The sequence below is a fragment of the Vigna unguiculata genome, chromosome 10 (assembly GCF_004118075.2).
Source record: "Vigna unguiculata cultivar IT97K-499-35 chromosome 10, ASM411807v1, whole genome shotgun sequence".
NCBI lineage: Eukaryota > Viridiplantae > Streptophyta > Magnoliopsida > Fabales > Fabaceae > Vigna > Vigna unguiculata.
In genome coordinates this window covers 36,250,322-36,259,619 of record NC_040288.1, presented here as the reverse complement: position 1 = coordinate 36,259,619, position 9,298 = coordinate 36,250,322, and positions in this window count along the sequence as shown.

Here is a 9,298-nt window from a genome sequence, read left to right as displayed (position 1 = left end):
CAAAAGGGAAAATTCTCAGATAAATGATTTTGTAACTTTATTTTTAGACAAAATCATGAAAAGTCATTTGACGATTATTTTCGATTCGTTCACTATAAGTCGATTGACGATTTTGTAAAATGCAACAAAGGGTGAAGAACTCACCTTGAGATCAATTTAACTGATCATATAATAAATAAGAGGAATTTTTCAACTAGCTCATATTGATAGATATCACTTTATAATGATTTGAAGATAACATCACATGTTGGTCAACTTCAACTTCGTTCAGACAAGTTTCAAATTCTATAGCATCGGATTCGATACTAAACTTAAGGCGATCTCATTCATGATTTGTTTGATATCTTGTAGAGTTTATTATATGACTAATTGTTGATAATATTTACTTTATCTTTTTTATTTAAATTAGTTTTTAGGAAATATTTATGTTTTAAAAACAATATTTCATTTTCAGAATTAGAAAATCAAGATTGAGATGTTATAAGTATTTTATTATTTATATTCTGTTACATTATATATATATATATATATATATATATATATATATATATATATATATATACTAAATTTTATTTTATCTATAGTTATATTTTTAATTTTTCATCTTTATCCTTTTAATTAAAACTCTTAAAATTTACACACGTACGAGTTGATGTCTATGCTTATGCTGATATTATGGTGATGTATAATATAATAAATCAATTATAACAATAATAAGAAATCACTAATGAATGTCATTTTTGTGTTAATGAAAAATTAAAGTTCATTAAATAAATAAAGTATTCATCCAACTCCAAAGAAATATTGTTAATCCATCTTAAAATAAATATTAGGAACTAAAAATAGTAATTTAAATAATGATGAAAATAGAGAAAAATTTTTTACTTGAAACTAACTTAAAATCCATAACGTTTTATAAGCATTATTTGTAAACATTACTTGTTACTTTATTTATTTGTATAGTCATAATGCTAAGAATCATATATTTCTAGTATATATATATATATATATATATATATATATATATATATATTAACATATCATCATATATTACAAAGTAATATTGGATGCACAAATATGATTTCTTTTTCCAAAGGTACTTTCACGTGCGACATTAATCGTTCCAATGTTAATTTTAGAATTACGTAACGTTATTAAAAAAAAACCAATAATAATATCACTTCTAATTTCTCAATTAATTCAGATGCGTCTCTTCGGTCTCTTTGGCCTATCAGTAGCTAAGATCACTTCCTACTTCCTCTCTTATTTATGTCTTCTTTTGTGCATATCACTAACATCACACACTGGTAAAATATATTTTGTGATATGCCAAAATAAATTAGTTCAACTATTTTTTAAATTGTAAGTTGAAATTAAGCTTGTCAATGTGAAACTAGTTTGCATTTCACCATATATATATATATATATATATATATATATATATATATATATATATATATATATATATATATATATATATATATTATGTGAAAAACATTAATAAGCATTAACACGTGAAATGATACAAATGTCTTAAGTATGTAAAGTTTGATAAGGAGGAAACACCTAAACCCTGAACACCTTTACAACCATTCTCATTTGGAATTTAAATTTTCATTTATTTCCTTTCATTTTTCAGAATAGTAAATTGAATGCTTAAGTATATATTTGGTTCTTTTATTTAATTTTGTCATCATTTTTGTGTTTGATTAGATTCTCATTTTTGACAAATTTTGGTCAATCTAATCCTTTTTATATTTTATTAACTTTATTTAAATAGTTAACTTTTGTGAACAGTACATGCCACGCGTCAATCACCTAATATAAGTAATAAGGGTTGATTTTTGTAATTTATAATCAAACTCGTGGAACATAGGAAATGCATCCTTTTGGATGATAAAAAAAATTGATTAGTGAATTTTAAATAATTGGACGAAAAGTAATACGCAGCTTCCCACTTATTTGTTTATTATGTCCCACTAACTTGCCTATCTGATTTGACCTATTTTTTTTTTCAAGCCAGTCACCTAGTGCAAATAATAAGGGTTGATTTTTGTGACTTATAATCAAACTTGTGCTACATAGGAAAGACATACCTTTGGATGATAAAAAAAATAGATGATTAGTAAATTTTAATAAATATTAAATTGTACGAAAAGTAATACGCAACTCTCCTTCTATTGTTATTATGCTCGACTTATTTGTCTATCTAGTTTGACCTATTTTTTTTCAACCACCTAATGCAAGCAATATGGATTGATTTTTGTAACTTATAATCAAATTCGGGGTACATAAGAGGTACATCCCATCCCATTGGATAATAAAAAAAAGGATTGATTAGTAAATTTTAAAAATTGTACGAAAAACAATACACAACTCCCCACATATTAGTTCTTTGTGCCCCATTTATTTGCCTATCTGGTTTGGCTTATTTATATTTTCTTTAAGCGAGTCAACTACTGCAAGTAATAAGGTTGATTTTTGTAACAATAATCAAACTTGTGATACATAGGAAATGTATCCTTTTGGATGATAAAAAATTTGATTAGTGAATTTTAAATAATTGTACGTAAAGTAATACGCAGCTTTCCATTTATTTGTTTATGATGCCCCTCTAATTTTCTTAACCAATTTGGCCTATTTTTTTCTTCAAGCCAGCCACCTAGTGCAAGTAATAAGGGTTGATTTTTGTAACTTATAATCAAACTTGTGGTACATAGGAAATGCATCCCTTGGATGATAAAAAAAAGATGATTAGTAAATTTTAATAAATTGTACGAAAGTAATACGCAACTCTCCTTTTATTGTTATTATGCCCCACTTATTTGTCTATCTAGTTTGGCCTATTTTTTTTCAAGCCAGTCACCTAGTGCAAGCAATAAGGGTTGATTTTTGTAACTCATAATCAAACTTGTGGTACATAGGAAATGCATCCCTTTGGATGATAAAAAAAAAGATTGACTAGTAAATTTTAAAATATTGTATGAAAAGTAATATGCATCTCCCTAATTATTTATTTATTATGCCCCACTTATTTGCCTATCTGGTTTGACATATTTTTTTCTTCAAGCCAACCACCTAGTGCAAGTAATAAGGGTTTGTTTTTGAAACTTATGATCAAATTCGGGGGTACATAAGAAGTACATCCATTCGGATGATAAAAAGAAAAGATTGACTAGAAAATTTTAAAAAATTGTACGAAAAGTAATACGCAGCTCCCTACTTATTTGTTTCTTATGCTCCACTAATTTGCCTATCTGATTTGACCTATTTTTTCTTCAAGACTGCCACCTAATGCAAGTAATAAGGGTTAATTCTTGTAACTCATAATCAAACTTGTGGTACATAGGAAATGTATCCCTTTGGATGATAAAAAGAAATTGATTAGTGAATTTTAAATAATTGTACATCAAATAATACGCAACTTTCCACTTATTTGTTTATTATACCCCTCTAATTTTTCTATTTGGTTTGGTCTATTTTTTTCTTCAAGCCAGAGCCACCTAGTCCAAGTAATAAGGGTTGATTTTTGTAACTCATAATCAAACTTGTAGTACATAGGAAATGCATCCTTTGATGATAAAAAAAGATTGATTAGTAAATTTTAAAATATTATACGAAAAGTAATATGCAACTCCCTACTTATTTGTTTATTATGCTCCATTTATTTATTTGGTTTGACCTATTTTTTTCTTCAAGCCAGTCACCTAGTGTAAGTAATAAGGGTTATTTTTTGAAACTTATGATCAAATTTGGGGTTACATGGGAAATGCATCCCTTTGGATGACAAAATAAAATTGATTAGTGAATTTTAAATCATTGTACGTCAAATAATACGCAGTTTTTTACTTATTTGTTTATTATGCCCCTCTTATTTTTTAATCCAGTTTGGCTTATTTTTTTCTTCAAGTTAGCCACCTGGTGCATGTAATAAGTGTTGATTTTTGTAACTTATAATCAAAATAGGAAATTCATCCCTTTGGATGATACAAAAAAAAGATGATTAGTAAATTTTAATAAATTGTGCAAAAAGTAATACGCAGCTCTCCTTTTATTCTTATTATGCCTCCACTTATTTGCCTATCTGGTTTGGCTTATTTTTCTTCAAGTCAGCCACCTCGTGCAAGTAATAAGGATTTATTTTTGTAACTCATAATCATACTTGTGGTACATAGGAAATGCATCCCTTTGGATGATAAAAAGAAATTGGTTAGTGAATTTTAAATAATTGTACGTCAAATAATAGGCAGCTTTCCACTTATTTGTTTATTATGCCCCTCTAATCTTCCTATTTATTTTGACCTATTTTTTCTTCAAGCCAGCCACATAGTGCAAGTAATAAGGGTTGATTTTTGTAACTCATAATCAAACTTGTGGTACATAAAAAATGCATCCTTTGGATGATAAAAAGAAATTGATTAGTGAATTTTAAATAATTGTACGTCAAATAATATACAACTTTCCACTTATTTGTTTATTATGCCCCTTTAATTTTTTCTATCTGGTTTGACCTATTTTTTCTTCAAGCCAGTCACCTAGTGCAAGTAATATGGGTTGATTTTTGTAACTTATAATCAAACTTGTGGTACATAGGAAATTCATCCCTTTGGATGATAAAGAAAAGATGATTAGTAAATTTCAATAAATTATACAAAAATTAATACACAAGTCTCCTTTTAATTTTATTATGCCCCACTTATTTGGCTTTCTGGTTTGACCTATTTTTCTTCAAGCCAGCCACCTAGTACAAGTAATAAGGGTTTATTTTTGTAACTCATAATCAAACTTGTGGTACATAGGAAATGCATTCTTTGGATGATAAAAAGAAATTGATTAGTGAATTTTAAATAACTGTACGTCAAATAATACGCAGCTTTCCACTTATTTGTTTATTATGCCCCTCTAATTTTTCAATCTGGTTTGGCCTATTTTTTTCTTCAAGTCAGCCACCTAGTGCAAGTAATAAGGGTTAATTTTTGTAACTCATAATCAAACTTGTGGTATATAGGAAATCCATCCCTTTGGATGATAAAAAAAGATTGATTAGTAAATTTTAAAATATTGTACGAAAAGTAATACGCAGCTCCCTACATATTTATTTATTTATTATGCCCCACTTATTTGCCTATCTTGTTTGGCCTATTTTTTTATTCAAGCCAGCCACCTAGTGCAAGTAATAATGTTTGTTTATTGTAACTTATGATCAAATTCGGGGGTACATAAGAAGTACATCCAATTGGATGATAAAAAGAAAAGATTGACTATAAAATATTAAAAAATTGTACGAAAAGTAATACACAACTCCCTACTTATTTGTTTATTTTGCCCCACTAATTTGTCTTTCTGGTTTGACCTATTTTTTTCTTCAAGCCCGCCACCTAATGCAAGTAATAAGGGTTGATTTTTCTAACTTATAATCAAACTTGTAGTCCATAGGAAATGTATCCCTTTGAATAATAATACAAAAGATTGATTAGTGAATTTTAAATAATTGTATGAAACGTAATACACAGTGTCCTACTTATTTGTTTATTATGCTCCTCTAATTTGCCAATTTGGTTTGACCTATTTTTTTTCTTCAAGCCAGCCACTTAGTGCAAATAATAAGGGTTGATTTTTGTATGTTATAAACAAACTTGTGCTACATGGGAAATCCATCACTTTATATGATAAAAAAAGATTGATTAGTAAATTTTAAAAAACTTGTACAAAAAGTAATATGCAACTCTCCTTTTATTGTTATTATGCCCCACTTATTTGACTTTCTGGTTTTGCCTATTTTTGTTCAAGCTAGCCACCTAGTGCACGTAATAAGGGTTGATTTTTGTAACTCATAATTAAACTTGTGGTACATAGGAAATGCATCCCTTTGGATGATAAAAAGAAATTGATTAGTGAATTTTAAATAATTGTACGTCAAATAATACGCAACTTTCCACTTACTTGTTTATTAAGCCCCTCTAATTTTTCTATCTGGATTGGCCTATTTTTTTCTTCAAGTCAGCCACCTAGTGCAAGTAATAAATGTTGTTTTTTGTAACTCACAATCAAACTTGTGGTACATAGGAAATGCATCCCTTTGGATGATAAAAAGAAATTAATTAGTGAATTTTAAATAATTGTACGTCAAATAATACACAACTTTTCACTTAATTTGTTTATTCTGCCCCTCTATTTTTCCTATTTGGTTTGACCTATTTTTTTCTTCAAGTCAGCCACTTAGTGCAAGTAATAAGGGTTGATTTTTGTAACTTATAATCAAACTTGTGGTACATAGGAAATTCATCCCTTTGGATGATAAAGAAAAGATGATTAGTAAATTTTAATAAATTGTACAAAAATTAATATGCAACTCTCCGTTTATTTTTATTATGCCCCACTTATTTGGCTTTCAGGTTTGGCCTATTTTTCTTCAAGCCAGCCACCTAGTGCAAGCAATAAGGGTTGATTTCTGTAACTCATAATCAAACTTGGTACCAAAAGGGTATACTTCTTATATACCCCAAAATATTATAATAGGTTAAAAAAATCAACCCGTATTGATTGTTCTAGGTGGCTGGCTTGAAGAAAAAAAAATAGGCCAAACCACATAAGAAAATAAGTGGAACAAATAAGAAATAAGTGGGAAGCTGCGTATTACTCTTCGTACCAAATTTTAAAATTTACTAATCAATCTTTTATTATCATCCAAATCGATATACTTCTTATATACCCCAAAATATTATGATAGGTTACAAAAATCAACCCTTATTGATTGTTCTAGGTGGCTAGCTTGAAGAAAAAAATAGGCCAAACCAGATAGGAAAATAAGTGGAACAAATAAGAAATATGTAGGAAGCTGCGATTTTCTCTTCGTATCAAATTTTAAAATTTACTAATCAATCTTTTTTTTATCATCCAAATCGATATACTTCTTATATACCCTAAATTTGATTATAAGTTACAAAAAACAACCCTTATTAATAGCACTAAGTGGGGCTGCCTTGAAGAAGAAAATAAGCCAAACCAGATACGCAAATAAGTGGAGCATAATAAAAAAAAAGAAATAAGAGGGAAGCTGCGTATTACTTTTCATACAAAATATTCAAGTTTACTAATCAATTTTGCAATTCGTGTTTTATTTGGTCCTTTTCTGTGACGCCGTTTAAGTCAGTAACGGAGCATTGTAAAGGTGACGCTGGTTGTATTACATTGCATTGAGGTGTGTTACGTGTACTGTACATGTGTGATAATTTAGAAATAATGCAGAACATCACAATAATCCAAGCACAAACAAACCCCAAAATACAATTAAGAAAACCCTAATCCACAAACAAACACAACGTAGAAAACCCTAAACTCACTTACTTCGTTGATGATGATTAACTGGAAAGTTGAAATGAAGATAGCGACTGCAATCCAACGATGAAATGAAATGACAAGTATTAGTTGCTTCCTCTATAAATTCGAGCTCAAGAAAGACGAAAATGAAGAAATCACCTCCAACGATGAAGGGCGTGACTGCAATCCAACTCAAGCCCTAATTGCACAATTTCCCCAAAATTGAAAAGTTAACGTTAATTAGCCATCTGTACAGTACACGTAACACACCCAAATACAATGTAATACAAACAATGCCACCTATATAGTGCTCTGTTACTAATTTAAACAGCGTCACATAAAAGGACCAAATAAAACACGAATTGCGAAAATGATGACCATTTTAAACATTCGATAAAAATGAGGACCATTTTAAACATTTTATCAAAATGAGGACCATTCGCAAAAAACAATACGAAAATAAGGACGAAAAAGGTATTTAAGCCTAAAATTTACTAATCAATTCTTTTTCTTATCATCCAAATGGGTATACTTCTTATATACCCAAAATATTATGATACCTTAAAAAAATAAACCTTTATTGATTGCTTTAGGTGGCTGGCTTGAAGAAAAAAATAGGCCAAACCACATAAGAAAATAAATGGAACAAATAAGAAATAAGTGGGAAGCTGTGTATTACATTACTCTTCGTACCAAATTTTAAAATTTACTAATCAATCTTTTATTTATCATCCAAATCGATATACTTCTTATATACCCTAAAATTGATTATGTTCTTTGTATCATTTTGACCAAATGATGTATTATAACTTTTATTAGTGTATAAAAAAGAGATTTATTAGAACTTAAAAGATTGAAGTAAACAAACATTTTAAATATCAATTATGTTCTTTGTATCATTTTGATCAAATGATATATTATAACTTTTATTAGTGTATAAAAAAGAGATTTATTAGAATTTAAAAGATTGAAGTAAACAAATATTTAAAATATATTTTAATTTGAATATTTGTTTTTCTTTTATATTTTTAAAAAATATTTTTAAATTTTATCAATTATGTTTTATTAATATTTGCAAATTTAATAATTGTTTTAGTTCTCATAAAGTTTTATTTAGTATTATAATATAAAATCTAAACAATTATAATTTATTTTAAAAGATTTGATATCGAAGAAACAACCATCATTCTAATATTTAATACTTGATAATATTATGTTTCCTTTATCATATTTTTTATTATTTTATAAAAATTAATTAAAATTAATATTGAAGTAGTAAGAGAATGGGTATGGGTATGGGTACGAGATTATACCCGTTACCCAGTAGGGATGGGGATAGGTCAAAAGTTTAATACCCGTTGGGTTTGAGTATGGGGATGGGGATGAATTTTTGTTACGGGGATGGGTATGGGATAACGAAACCCGTGCCCGCTTCGCTCCGTTGCCATCCCTAAATATACCCTAAATTTGATTATAAGTTACCAAAATCAACCCCTATTAATCTCCCTAGGTAGCTTCCTTGAAGAAAAAAAAACAAAAATTGGACAAACCAAATCGGTAAATAAGTGGAATATAATAAATAAATAAGAAATAAGTAGGAAGCTGCGTATTACTTTTCGTACAAAATATTAAAATTTACTAATCAATCTCTTTCTTATGATCCAAATGGGTTCTTAAATACCAAAATATTATGATAGCTTATCAACCCTTATTAAGTTCTCTAGGTGGCTGGCGTGAAGAAAAAAAAAAAGGCCTAATTAGGAAAATAAGTGGAACAAATAAGAAATAAGTGAGAAGTTGGATTTACTCTTCGTACCAAATTTTCAAATTGACTAATCAATTTTTTTGTTATCATCCAAATCGATATACTTCTTATATACCCTAAACTTGATTATAAGTTACAAAAATCAACCCTTATTAATTACACTAGGTGACTGCCTTGAAAAACAAAATACGTCAAACCAGATAGGCAAATAAG